We start from the raw sequence: 14,477 nt of genomic DNA on the forward strand, positions 1-14,477 counted from the left end.
CACAGAGAGTAAGAGAGTAAATTGATACAACCTTTTTGTAGGGCTGTTTGCAGTATCTATCAAAATTAGCAATGCACATAACGTTTCACCCAGCAATTCCACCTCTAGGGTTTACAATAATGATAAATTCACACATGTACACAGAGAAGTGTGTATGGCAGTGTTCATCTGCAGATGTGGATTGTAAACTCTGATATCTCATTTTCTGCTGTCTCTCCCTACAACAGTGCCTGGCACGCCACAAGCACCGATACATATTTTATTGAAAGAATGAAGAGTAAAAGGCTGGAAAAAAAAAATCTAAGTTCCATGGTCGAATAATTATGGTAGCTCTATCTGGTGGAACATTGTGCAGGCATCAAGAAGAAGTGAGAGCCAGCTGTGTGGCGCTGAACCATCTCTAAGGTACAATGATGTTCAGGGGCAGCAAGGTGTAGAATAGGGCAAATCATATGCTACTGTTTGTTTAAAAAGAAACAAACGGCATACACACGTGGATGCATACATAAATGTGGAAATATGCAAAGACTGCCTCTGAAAAGCTTCATAAGAAATTGGCCACTGTGGGAGATCAAAATTGCCACCCTGAAATATATCTATTTACTTTATTTTCTCTGACAGACATTTGACCTCCCCCACTAACTGCCTACAGGAATTTAACTCTGGGTATGGACAGACTGGCAGGGTCCTTGCTAAGCCCATTCTTTTCAAAGATCTGTTTACCAAATATTTACATTTGTAAAAGTATCTCCCTCTGTGTACTGGGAACGGGGGGGACGACCTTATCTGTGAAAACTCTTATCAGGACAGAAGAAGAAGACTTAAATGTACATACCCTTGATTACTATAATTCCTGTCTCTCCGGCCACATTCTCTACAGGTGGCACTGCAAAGCATTGTCTGACAAACATTTACATTTCCCTCTTCATGTAAATTGTCTTCTTCCCCTCTGAAATCCCAAAACACCACCCACCTCCAACATCCTCCTTTGTCTTTAGCTGAAGATGGTATTTAAAATGAGAATCTCTGGATTGTGTTGAGAAACTCAGTATCCCTGGTTTCTCCCATGTATACATGTTACTTGGTATTATTTTCTTCTGCTAACCTATCTTGTTTATTATTTGGCCAGCCATAAGAACCTTAAGGGAAAGGGCAGAGGGGGAGTCTCCCTTTTCCCCCACACCACTATAGGGTGGGGGTCAGGAGTGGGAGAGAAGTTTTTCACCATTATACCCTTTACAATGATTGTCGTTTTTTTCTTTATGTAATGTGTGTTACCTATTGGAGATCAGTAAATAAATGAAATGCTGTGCATGACTGCCCTTTATATCGGTTTCTTCTGTAGTAGGAGGCCCACTATTTCTACAGAGGCTTCATAATTCTAGCATTCAGTGCAGCCAGAGCAAGCCTGCCCCAGGGCGTGTTTGTTATATGGTTCGGGCTTGTCTTCCTCCCTCTGAGCCTCACCTCTCCACACCCTTCTTTTGCGTCAGGCCGCGTCGTGTTTCCCCACATTAGAACTTCCAGGAAAGGAGCAGATGAGCTAATCCATACTGTGGTGTGGATGACTGCCGTGGTCACTGCATTGCTCCTCTCAGAAGCATTATCACTTTATTAAGGACAAAGCCTTGAGCCAAGAGGTCTGAGTTCTGATTGAGCAGCTTGAAGGCATCTGCAGCTGTTCAGAGCGCTGAGGAGAGGCCTCCAGCAGCCCCTGAAGGTCCGCACCTGCCCCTTCCTACCCCTTTGAGTAGTAAGAGGCTGGAGAGCAGAGTGGCAGGGCTTTGAGAGGCGGTAACTGTTCATGCCCCTCCATCCGCAGAGCCGGATGTGTCTTCCCAGGAGACGGCTAAACACAGACGCTTGCTGAAGTACCCCTGCCAGCGGCCTGAGAGGACTGGGCGTGAGGGCCCCTGGCCGTGCTGTGCAGAGAAACAAGGGCATGGTGACACTGCCCTCCCCGCTATCCCCAGCTCCCCTGGCCCGTGGGGAGTGCGGGCGAGGACGCAGGAGCCAGTCCCAGGAGTCGCAGGCCCCTGCCCCTCAGCCGAGCCCGGGGTCTAGTCCCAGAACTGCTCGGGGCCAGTGGGTGTGTGGCCCCAGGCCCTGTTGTCTGAGGTGACAGGAACTGGAAGAGCCGAAAAGCTGATCTCTGCACAGGCCCTTCACAGAGCACCGTCTGGGTCTTCACCCGGGGGCTCCTTCGGGAAGTTGGTGGTTTTCGTAAATTACTTTTTTATAACTTTTATTTTTGTTGAGGAAGATTGTCCCTGAGCTAACATCTGGGCCAGTTTTCCTCTATTTTGCATGTGGGCTGCCGCCACAGCATGGTTTGGTAAGTAGTGAGCAGCTCCCTGCCTGGGATCTGAACCGGTGAACTCTGGGCCGCTGCAGCAGAGCACTAGAACTTAACCACTATGCCACCGGGCCGGCCCCTGTAAATTACTTTTTGATGACATTTTCAGTTTCAGATTTTTGACCAGCAACCTCTTACCTGTATATTTGTAAAGAATATCATGTTTCTGTGAAAATGTATTATCAAATAAAATGGGAAGAAAACATGTTTTCTAGCTAAAAAAAACCCCCCAAAACAAAAACATCCCCAGGGCTTCCCAGCAGCTGTCCCATCATCCTCCAGGCACTGTTGCCCACCCCTCTCCCTGCTGCCCAACACCCCTCCCTCCAGGCCCCGCTCTTACCCTGTCGCTGCGGGGTCCGGGGATAGGCTCAGGACCTACTCAAGGGAGTGAGTCCCGAGGAGCTGTCAGGGGGTCTTGGAGAGAAGCTCTCTAGCTCTTCTGAGAAAGCGTCCTTTCCCCTCCCCTTGCCTTGTCTTTGAGAGGAAGCCTATGGCCCAGAGGCTGCTGGTGCCATCCTGCCGCCCTCAGCAGAGCGGCCTCGGGAAGAAGGCAGAGATGAGGCTTGGAAGGAAAACTGTCCTTGGGGGTGTTACTGACCTGCTGGCTCACGACAACCTGAAGCCTGTCCTATCTAGACTTCTCAGTTATAAAAATCTATAAACCAACTATTTTTAAGCCAGCCTGAGCATGATTTTGTTACACCAGATGACAAATTCCTAATGGATTGCTTAGGCAAGTACTACTGTGTGCAGGAACCAAAGAGATACCAGGCTGCCCCAGAGGGTCTGCTCGAGCCAGGACTGGGGGACCAGTCTGGGACCACCTCTGCTGCCTCCTGCCTTGAGAAGATCAAATTGGCAGATTCCACCAACTTTGGGCTGAACCAGCCGGGGAAGGGACACCCCACTTCCATCGACTCCAAGCCACAGGGGCCAGGCCAGGCTGTGAGCCCAGATGAGAAGTGACTGCTCCCAGGCCAGACAACCGTCCATTCCCACCTGAGCACCATCCTTCAGCCCCACTTTCCCAGGCTTTTCTCTGAGAAGAGCAGGGGCAGGGGGAGCCGAAGGGAAAAGAGACCTTGTGGGAGGAGAAGGAATCCCTAAGATAGAGACTGGAACCTGGGCCCAGAGGAGACGGCAGCATCTCTGGGGTGGATGGGACACCTTGTGAAGCCTGAGCGCCCTTGACTGACAGCTTTAAGTTTCGCACGCAACTTTGCCCCTGGCCTCACCAGTGCAGGCGCCCCCATGGAGACCACACGGGGTGAAGCCACAGCTCCTGCCTTCTAGGTACGGAGTGTGCACAGCACGTCTCTGGAAGGACAGTCAGAAACCTGACAGTGGTTGCCTCTGGAGAGGGAGCTGGGTTAGGAGGCCTGACTCGAACTGCAGGGCTCTGGTTCTTTCTGTTATCGCAGGTAGCACAGCAGCTCAGAGCGACCTGGGGCCAGGCTGCCGGGTTTGAGGCGCAGCTCCACCGGCGGGGCCGTGCTGAGCTTTGGGGGCCTCCTCCCTCACGGAGTTGTTGGTGAGGTGCGCTTGCGCTAAAGTCTACACATGTGTAACGCCCTTCGGACAGTGCCTGGCTGTGTACGTGACTGCAATTATTACGATTGCTGTTAAAAAAACTAGGTATAATCTTGGAAGAATGCAGTCTGCTGTGGATTTCTTTTCACAAATGATGAGAAGGGATGGCAGGGACTGAAAGCTGCTGGGCCGTGAAATAAATCTGAGCTATTACTTTGAGCCTTAGCAAGTCAGAGAAGGTGACTCTGTGTTCCTTTTTTAGTCTTCTCCTTGGCAGGGAGAAGTGAGGTCGGATTAGGAGAAGAATATGGATAATCAACCCTTGACTATTGAAAGCTGGTTGGCCACGGCTCTGGGGTGACCGGGATGGTCTTTGTCTCTGAGCCATGGAGCTGGGAATGCTTAGGAGGAAATGCAGCTGCATTGGGCCTTGGGTCTGCATCGGGCCTTGGGTCTGCGTTTTGCGTGCTCCAAGGTGATCTTGGCTTTGGTTTAGGTTGAGCCCTGTAAACCTACACATTTTCCACGCTGTGTCCCTTTGTCCCGCGTCATGTCTGTCCTGAAACCTCTGGAGGAAGGTGCTTTGCTGGTCTCGGAAAAAACAGTGGCCTTGCTGGATGGAGCAAGCTGTTTTTCTAGAACGTGTGGCTTCCTGATCTCTCGAGGGTGCTTGGGCACATGGGGGAATTCCCAGTGTCCTAAACTCCAGGCCCATAAGCTGCCTGAGGCTCATGCTGGCTGCAAGTCCCAAGAGAGGGTGTTTTGCTTCGGGAACAGACCCAGGGCTTGGCGTCTTCAGCATCAGGCCTACACTCCCAGCCTCTCAATGGCAAAGCCCAGGCTGCAGAGCCCAGGGCCCTGGAATGCAGGTCTGGACCACGCTGGGGCCGCTAACGGTCATTTTCTGAATCAGTGAGGGTAAGGATGCAGCCTTTCTAGCTTGAATCCAGTGAGACTGAATTCTTTGAGATGCAAAACTGGAGACAGAGTTCTTTCTAACAGAGATATGAGACGGGAAACCGAGGGGTTGCATGTATTCCTGTCACCAAGGAAAGACTTCTCACGACATAGTTTAGGGAGAGACTGACATAGATGTGCTCAGAAGCCAGGAAATCTGAGCAGATGAGGTAACCAGCACTACCTAGTAGAACCTTCTGATGAAAATATCCTGTATCTGCACAGTCCAATATGGTGGCCACCAGGTGCTTGGAATGCGGTTAGTGCAGTTGAAAAACTGAATTTTTATTTTTACTTAATTTTAATTGATTTAAGTATACCTAGCCACTTGTGGCTAGTGATTACCATATTAGACAGCACAGTTATAGCCAATCAACTTTTCACTACAGCAGTGATTTGGGGAAAGTAACATTCTGGGAACTGTGTTTCAGACACGATGCTAGATGCTTCCTGTAATAGAATTATCTCATTTAATCTCCACAATTTGGAGAAGTAAACTGAGGGCCAGAGAGAGGTTAAGTGACTTGCCCAAGGTCGCATCACTAGTGAGCGTCCGGGGGATCCACACTCAGGACTGACCCAGCCTTCCTCCATGCACTGTCTTGATCATTCCACAACCAGAGACTCCAAAGGGACTGGAGGGGTTTAGATTACAGCAACAAAACTAACTGAGGGCCGGGTGACGCGACTTTGTGGTCAGCGGAGTTGGGATTCTTTTATTTCAAGAGAAGAATGCTGAAGGAGTCACTCAGTCTTTGGTACTCAATTGAAAGATGGTTTTTTAGAGGAGAGGTGTCTCTGTCACCACTCCAGCTTCATTTTATACTGGTCGACATGGGGGACATGGAAGAATATGAGAAAGCCTTGGTTCTGACGTGGGGGCATTTCTCTCCACATCCCAAGGGGCCTGGTTGGACTTCGGGTCCCCGTGAGGCTGACTCTGGTCCAGGATGAACTGGACAGCTGGGCCTTAGGACACTGTGTGAGTAGCGTTTAGGCTAACCAGGAACCGGTGGCTCCTCAAGAAAGAGCCTATATTTGAATTATTTGGTGATCTCAACACCAATTGTTAGCAAAAGTACAGTGTGGACAGCCGGTTTGCCCGACTTCTCTGATGCAGGCGCTGCTCAGCTGGAGGGAGGAATAGAACTAGTGTGCGTTCCCTGCTCCACTCACCTGTGGGTATGAAACAAGTATTTTTTTAAATCCACCTTGTGTTCTCATTTAAAACTAAAAGTAATTTAGATTGTGTGGCTTTGAGAAAAATTTCTTCTCTTGCAAAGATATGACGAGCCCATTTTGACACATAATTGCCAACAGATGGTTTTTTAAATGTAATGAAATGGATACAGTACTGCATGTATTAGATTTTGCAATTTTCCAAAGTAAGCCCTCATTTTTGGCACGTCATGCAAGTTAAGAACTCAACATCTTTATAGATCAATTATACATTTTTTGGTGAATTCAGCATGGCATTTTGTTTTTCCATCAATCACTTAAGACAGGATATTTGCCATTCCAAGAATGAATTGACATTCTACTTGGAGATCTGTACACTGAGATGTAAAACAAATTACAAATTGAGACTGTTTTAATTTTCCAAGCAAAGGATATTTAAGTAAAGCTTGAAATTGTAAAGTTTATTCTTTCCTGTTTGTGAAGATGGTATATTCATTACAGAGTGAAATAAAGGATTTTAAAGTTTTTTCCTGACTGTAATACTTAGAATTTTATGTTCTTCAAAGAAAAATCCCTAATAGTTGTTAATGTTTGTATACCATGAATCCCTGGAGTGATGAACTTATGAAATTCTGTTTGTGACACTAGTGTTCACCAATCAAACTTGTGATGCATATGCTGGCAAGGCAGCCAAAACCAGTTCTGCGCACCACAGGGGAAGGCATCTGTGCACATGCAGCAACCTCGAGAACAGGACAACGGGTGAGAAAACCCATGTTCTATTTTCCCTCCTCATCATTCTTTTCACAGGGCACATGACGTGGTATCATCTAATAGTGAGACGAAGTACTGACGAGATCACCTGACTGGTAAATAGATGACACAATCACCTAGACAGCTTACACACAGGCAGAGGGTGGCTGAGTTCCTTGGACTGTAATAATGGATGGATCTTCACGCCCAGAAGCTACTCAAGAAGAGCTGGATTTATGGTGGGTTTAGAAGAGTCAGCACCTTGTGAGCACATCAAGGGGCAGACTGTTCCAGGCAGAAGGGCTAGCCTAACTGAGTTGCAGGGAGGGACAGCAGTGAGGCTGGCTGGAATGGCGCCCGTGGCTGCCTGAGGTAAAGGAGACAGGTGGAGGGCCTTGAAGCCCAGACGTGGGCAGTGTCCTTAGAGCTTCCTCGGAAGTTCCTGCCCACCGAGGCTGAACAGAGCTCATAGTGCACAGGGTGGGCTGGATCATATGAACATTATTTTTTGGAAACAAATGCTAGTGCAAAAATGGTTTTCATGGGTAAATAACAGAATTCTGACCAGGCTTTAGGACAAGGAGGTACTATTGGTGGCTAAAATGAAATTCTATCTTCGGATTCTTAAAGGACTAACAAGTATGGTACAGTGCAAAGGCTCTGGTCTGAGAGTCAGGAGGAATGAGGTCTAGTCCCAGCCCAACCACCCAGACCGGCCCCAGACTCCTCTGTGTATCATGCCGTGTGTGGGATGGACCAGATGGTAATCAGAGGGGACTGCCAGTTGGAACTCTGGGGTCACAGTCTCCCTTAGCCGTGTCTCCCCAGGGCACAGAGACTGGCTGAGTTGTTTCTTTGGACCTCAGTGACACCTTGCCACCTTCTACAGGAGGCCTTGTGGCCTCTTCCCAGCATCCAGGTATCATACATGGCCTTGTTACCATGTATGATATTTTTGGTTTTAAAAAATCCAAACCAAAAAAAGATCAATAGTTTAATTGATATGCCTATTATCTGAATTAAATGAAACAATCAAATGTTTGAAATTTGATAAACGAGATGACTCCTATTTCAAATGGTGAGTAAACTGATGTAGCAGTCAGTGTGGGCTAGGATATGCTGCAATCACGAACACTGCCTAGATCTCGGGGCTGATCTGTTGCTCTCACTACAAGTCCACTATGGGTTGGCTGGGGGCTCTGCCCGTATCACATGCTCCAGGGAGCAGGTCGATGGAACAGCCTCTTCAGGAGCATTGCTCTTTGCTGTGGCTGAGGGGAAAAGAGAGCAGGGGAACTGTGCTCAGGCTCTTGAAGTTCCTGCCAGAAGTGACATGTCACTTCTGCTCACCTTTTATGGGCAGAGCACATCAGGTGGCCATGCCTAACTTCTTCAGGGGGTAGGAAGGTATAGTATCACTATGTTCCCCAGAAGGTGGACAGCTGGAAATACTTGGAACAGCACAGATGCCTACCACATCAGGAATTGCCAGCCGAGGCCCAATCGCATCATGAGTCTTTTGTATATTGTACTAGTCTGCTGGGGCTGCCGTAACAAAGTACTACGGACTGGTGGATTAAACAGCAGAAATTTATTTTCTCACAGTTCTGGAAGCTAGAAGTCTGAGACCAAGGTATCGGCAGGGTTGGTTTCATCTGAGGCCTCTTTCCTTGGCTTGTAGACGGCTGTCTTCTCCATATCTTCACATGGTCTTCTCTCTGTGCATGTCTGTGTTCTCATCACCTCTTATTGTAAGGACGTATGGGGTTGGGGCCCACCCTAATGACTTCCTTTTACCTTACTCACCTCTTTAATGGCCCCCATCTCCAAATACTGTCAGAAGTACTAGGGGTTAGGACTTCAGAACATGAATTTTGGGGGCAACAATTCAGCCCACAACGATACCTTGTTAAAATTTGGGCCTGTCTCACTAACTGGGGCCATCACGACAGTAGGGAGATGCAGAACTTTTTGATACATCTTATCTCTATACTTGGTGCCAAAAGTCTAACGAGATCAATTTCTGGCTATAACCTGCAAGATGGATATAAAGAGATGCTGTGATTAGAATAATAAAAAAGCATTAAGAAACTTAAATTTAATTGCAGGCCTGCAGAGGGTTTTCCTAACTCATTTCATACCCTAAACTCTCTCCTAACACATTAAATACTACAGAGTCCAGAAGACTGATTTAACTTTTTACCGGTTTTAATAATTCTCTTGTGATATGTGTTAGAAAACCCATAGACTGGGTTACTCTTATTGAATATTTCCCTGCTATTAGACATTAATCTAGACTGGTGGTTCTCAAACTTGGGCGTGCATCAGAATCCTGGCAGGTCTGGGATGGTCGTGCATTTCTGACAAGTCCCCAGGTGCTGCTGATGCCGCTGGTCCCAGACCTGGACCAGGCTTCCAGCACCACTGGCTGAGGAGGTTGCAGTTGGGGGCATGGAAAACCATCTGTGTTTGCGTCGCCTGTCTGGGTGCCTGTCTGGGGTACCGGACACAGCCAGGTTAATGTAGGCACACCCTTCAGCACCTTCCAGGTACCAGCAGTGCGCAAGAGTCAGAACTGTGAGTTGTCCAGCCAGGGCTAGCTCTTTTGTATTGCCTAATCACCACACAAACCATGTGATGTTATGTGCTCTGCGCAAGGCCTGCTTCCTCTTGGCCCACTCTTCAGTCATTTTGTTTTTGTTTTTAGAGTAGAGGATCCTGGTAGAACATTCTTTTTAACAGTTATGCCAATTCCACCAAAGTCTCAAGGAAAAAAGACTTACCCAATCCCTTTTCCATTTCCAACTGTGCTGTTTTTCATAAACAAAATTTCCTGGGCCAAGGTGTTAACTGTGACCACTTCTGCTTTGGGAGTCACGGAGCTCCTGCCAAGACCCTGTACTCTGGCCTGCTCTCATTCTCTTCTTGATATCCTTGCCCTCCTGTTTGGGGCTGCACACTCAGGCTGTACCCTCAGGAGTAGTGACAGCTGGGGAGACGACAAGTGTGTATGCCCAGAGGACGCAGCTGAGGCAAACACTGCGCTCTGCCTACCCAACATCCGTTCTCTTTTCTTCCTTACTGCCTAGGCCCGGTGTCATCCAGCGGGGTGCTATGTCTGCTAAACACTGTGCCAGCACTCTTGCAGCTAGGGGTGGCTGTGTGACCTGATGCCAGCCAATGACATGCAAGGTGTTTCTGCATGGGGCTTCCTGGAATGGCTTTTTTTTTTTTTGTGAGGAAGATCGGCCCTGAGCTAACATCTGCCAATCCTCCTCTTTTTGCTGAGGAAAACTGGCCCTGGGCTAACATCCACGCCCATCTTCCTCCATTTTATATGGGACGCCTCCACAGCATGGCCTGACAAGCGGTGCGTTGGTGCGTGCCGGGGATCCGAACCGGCAAACTCCAGGCCGCCGCAGCACAGTGTGCGCACTTAACCGCTTACACCACTTGCCGGCCCCTGGAATGGCTTTTAAAAGGGGTCTGGCTCCAATGGTGGTCTTATAACCCTTTGCCCTTCACCCTTCTATTTCCGTCCTGGAATGCAGATGCTGGGCTTGGAGGTGCAGCAGCCACTTTGCTATCACAAAAGCTCTGCACTGAGGAGGTTGGAGCAGGAAGAAAGGAGACTGCCTCTCTAACGACCTTCCCCAGCAGTTGCCGGACTCCAGACCTCCTCTTATGTGAGAAAACAAGGCCCTGACTCGACAAGGCCTCTGTTTGCCAGGTCATCAGTACTTCCAGGGCTCTGCCTGCCTTAGGCAGTGTGGCCTCTGGGAAAGATGAGGAGTGATGGGGAGGACAGGAGAGTGCTCCCCGCCACTGACAGTGACAATGGGAATAAGCATCGTAGCAGCAGCATTGACCAGGATCTCCTAAGCACTGCCTCTAGGTCAGGCAGGATGCCAAGCCCTGGACTGGTCAGTTCACAGATGAGGAATCTATAGTTCTGAGGGTTTTAGTCAGCCGGAAAGTGGTGGAGCTGGGATTCTAGCCAGGTCTGTCTGACCTCCACCCCTCATCATCACTCTTCACCCCTCCCACTCTGGTCCTGAGGCCTCTGCCTTCAGTGTGTGGAGTTGGGTCTCCAGGTTCATGGCCCTGGCTTCCATGGCTTGCATCTTTCTGTTATGGATGGAATGTTTGTGTCCTCCCAAAATTCGTACGTTGAAGCCCTAACCCCCAATATGATGGTATTTGGAGATGGAGCCATTGAGAGATAATTAGGTTTAGATGAGGTCATGAGAGTGGGCCCTCATGATGGAATAGTGTCCTTCTAAGATGAGGAAGAGAGACCAGAGCTCTCTCTCCACCACGTGAGGACACAGTAAGAAGGTGGCTGTCTGCAGGCTAGGAAGAGAGTTCTCACCAGGAACTAACCCTGCCGGCACCTTGATCTCAGCCTTCCTGCCTCCAAGACTGGGAGAATTAAACGTCTGTTGTTGAAGCCCCCCAGTCTGTGGTAGTTTGCTATAGCGGCCTGAACTGATTAAGATACCCTCCAGCCTGAGGCAGGCTCCTCTCCCCACCAGCCTCTCCTACTCCTTCTTTAGATGGAGCTACTCCTCCAGGGTGGTCCCCACTGTGTGCCCCTCCTCCCCACTGTCCCCCTCGTCCCCTCTCTGGGCTCCTGCGGTACAGCGGCTACCCTTGCAGAGGATGGCGCTCATGGGTCCTCTTCCCTGGATCTCATCGGATGGAGAGCTGGCACCGGCCTCTCCCTAGAGTCTGATTGATCAGAGCTGCAGACATGTCTGTTCCTCACATTGTATCCTCCTCATTTTGTTTGGTATCAGTTTCTAGAACACTTGAGATGCTGTTATGTAAACACAAGTACCAGAGGGAAACAATATCAGGTTACACATAAATTATAAGGAAAATATGTACAATATTTATAAATTATAGAACCTTGGAGTTGGGAGGAGTTTCGGGCACCATCCAGCCCCACCCCTTCGCCTGAGGACGGCAAACCCAGGAAGTGGGCGGGGTGGGGAGGGGGTTGGAGGACTTTAGAGGGAACTGGGAGCTGAACATTCTCTTTAAAAAGGGTAAATTGTTTGTCTCCCATGTACCTGTGCAACCATTTTCCAAATGTATCAACACACTGTTGTGATTAATATCATATGGATTCCTTCAAAAGCATGACTGAACTTGGAGGTTTTGACCATGAAGAATTTTCTGGGGGGTGCATGAGTGTGTGTAGAGGGTCTTCATAACCCAGGAGTCGTGAGCTCCTCCTGGGGCAGAGCTGCTGTGTGCTGCTCGTTCTGCTGAGGAAGCTCCTGGGGAGCCTCGGGGCCTTCCTTGTCTTCAGTCCAGCTCTGCCTCTGGGTGACTTCTGCCGTGGCCCCGTCCACTTCAGTGCAGCTGAGGATAAGCCCCTCCAGCATCTAGAAATCAGCAGTCATAGGTCCTGGTACTTCTTACCCCGTTGTGACTTTGGGTGGCAGCTCGTCCTGGTTTGCCTGGGACTATCCGGGTTTTAAAATGGAAAGTTCTGTGTCTGGAAACCCGCTCAGTCCCGGGCAAACCACGGTGGTTGGTCACCTAACCTGCACCTCTCTACTCATTTTCAGGCTAAGCAATGTGTTTCCTAAAATGTTTGTCTTAGAACGAGGTGTCTACATCTCCTACCATCCTGGTCCCCTCACGGGCACACGCTCTAGTTTGTCAACGTCACTCTTACCTTGCAGCCCCTGGAATAGAGGAGACTATTGGTGTTGAGTGGCCCGTCTGTCAATGCATCCAGTTTTTAACTGCCTGGAGCAAGCCATTGGCTCACAACTGCACGTGTGATCAATGAAAACCGCGGGCTTTTTCTGTCAAGTCAGGCTCCTCCGCTCACACCCTGGATTTGGCCTTTTCAACTGCGTGGCAGCTTCTTTCTTAATTTGTCCTAGTTTAACTTTTCAGTTTGGGCCCAGTCGTTGCTCCTGTTCAGGCGATGTGAATCATGAGCCTGTGGCCCATCTTGTTGCTGGTCTCACGCCTGACTGTGGCTTCTGAACATTTGGTAAACACGTCTTCCCTGTTCTCATCCAAATTGTTGATTAAAATGGTTGAGAAGGAGCCCTGGGGCACACCACCTGAGACTCCCATTTAGATTAATATCAATCTGTCAATTAAAAAGCTATAGTTTTCTTGTTCAACCACCTGGGAATAGATCTAACTGTTTTGGCCCTTAGGGTAACCCCAGAGGCTTTGAGCACATGCTCAGGAAAAATCGAGATCCCTTAAGGGCTGAAGCCTTTTCCAGAATGTCTAGGGTGTCCTTGGGTCAACCCCACTCTGAACGAGCACAGAGAGTTGAGGCATTGACCCTGTTATCAAGGGGATGGTTTCCTCCCAGCAAAAGCCTAGTCTTCCACTGACTCCCCTCTCCACGCACAGGTCTCTGAGTCACCTCCTCTCACCAGCAATTATTCTGCAAACTCCTGGGGAGTTCAGATTGATTTACTTAGTATTTCAAGATTTTATTCTATCACATAAAGAAATTGGTACAGTGGGATAAACCTTCAAGGGTAACCTTTTAGAACTTGTGTTTTAACCGTTTTGTTCCTCTACATGATCTTGTAGCCTCAATTGAAATTGAGTTAATACCTATGGAGAAATGCCCAGAGCCTGCGTGTGCAGCTCCATTTTGTAGGGCTCGTGTAACCAGCTCCCCAGTCAAGATAGAGATCACATTCATCACCCTGGAAAGGGCCTGCCCTCACCCTTCACATGGTCCCAGGCTCTAACACTTGGACAGGTCATAGACACTATGCAAATATAATTGGGATAGAATAAATAGCCTATAAAAATAAAATAAGATGGATACACATGATTTGAAAATACCTACAGTTTAAAATTTTCCATCCGTCTCCAGGGGGCAGGTAACCAAGTGTTTACTACATTGTTTTCCCACAATTCCCATTGCATAATTTTCTTTAAACAGTTCAGTATGTCATACCAATTAAAACATTTATTCTGTGTTGTAACTTGTAGTATTTTAAAAACATGTATGTAAAATTGAACTGAGTTGGAGACAATCTGCCTGGTCATGAGTGTCCTTAGGTATGTAAGGACCAACATCATGGTCGTTGGCTAGCAGAATTGACCCACAAGGTCTGCAGCCAGCAGAGGTGCACCCCGGTGCAGCAGTGGGCGCCAGCCAGCTACTGGTTATGGAGACCTGCATTTGCCAGTGTGTTGCTGATGGCCGTGGCCGACACGCCTGCAGGTGTGTGTGGAATGTGAGTGAGTGGTGTGGCCTGGCCTTGCAAATAATGAAGACTTCTCTTGTTGCAGGAGATGAACTGGGCTGGCCCATTCATCATAGGAGGACAGAAGACAACCCTATATAACTCCACTAGGTAAAAGTGCTCGATGTTTATTCATATGAGGGTGACCTTAAGAAAACTCTGGGAAGTTCTTTAAGTCTGATAGCAAATTACACTTTGGCTATCCTGTCTTGGGTTCAGCTTTGGTGTTTTTGCCCATCTATGGTTAGGTGATACTCAGATCACTGTGTAGCAATGAAGAAGTACTAGTAACAACAATAATCACCACCACCATCATGATGATAATGGCAGCAATTGACTGACTGCTCACCCATGCTGGATGCTGTGCTAAGGAGCTTATGTAGACCATCTTAACTAATTCCCATGGCAGCACCATTTCTAGATGAAGTAATTGGAGTCAGACAGGTTAAGTA

General features: G+C 48.4%; 1 long non-coding RNA gene across 1 annotated transcript; it reads left to right on the forward strand.

Annotated features, from left to right (window-relative positions):
• The first annotated feature begins 373 nt into the window (after positions 1 to 373).
• Positions 374 to 14,155, forward strand: LOC147915228 (uncharacterized). The gene is made up of 3 exons (XR_015554404.1): positions 374 to 405; positions 6,674 to 6,787; positions 14,072 to 14,155. It is a non-coding gene; the product is annotated as an uncharacterized LOC147915228 (long non-coding RNA).
• Positions 14,156 to 14,477: the final 322 nt, after the last annotated feature.

The sequence above is a fragment of the Ceratotherium simum genome, chromosome 15, assembly GCF_057802395.1.
Source record: "Ceratotherium simum simum isolate JZ-2026a chromosome 15, ASM5780239v1, whole genome shotgun sequence".
Classification (NCBI taxonomy): Eukaryota; Metazoa; Chordata; class Mammalia; order Perissodactyla; family Rhinocerotidae; genus Ceratotherium; species Ceratotherium simum.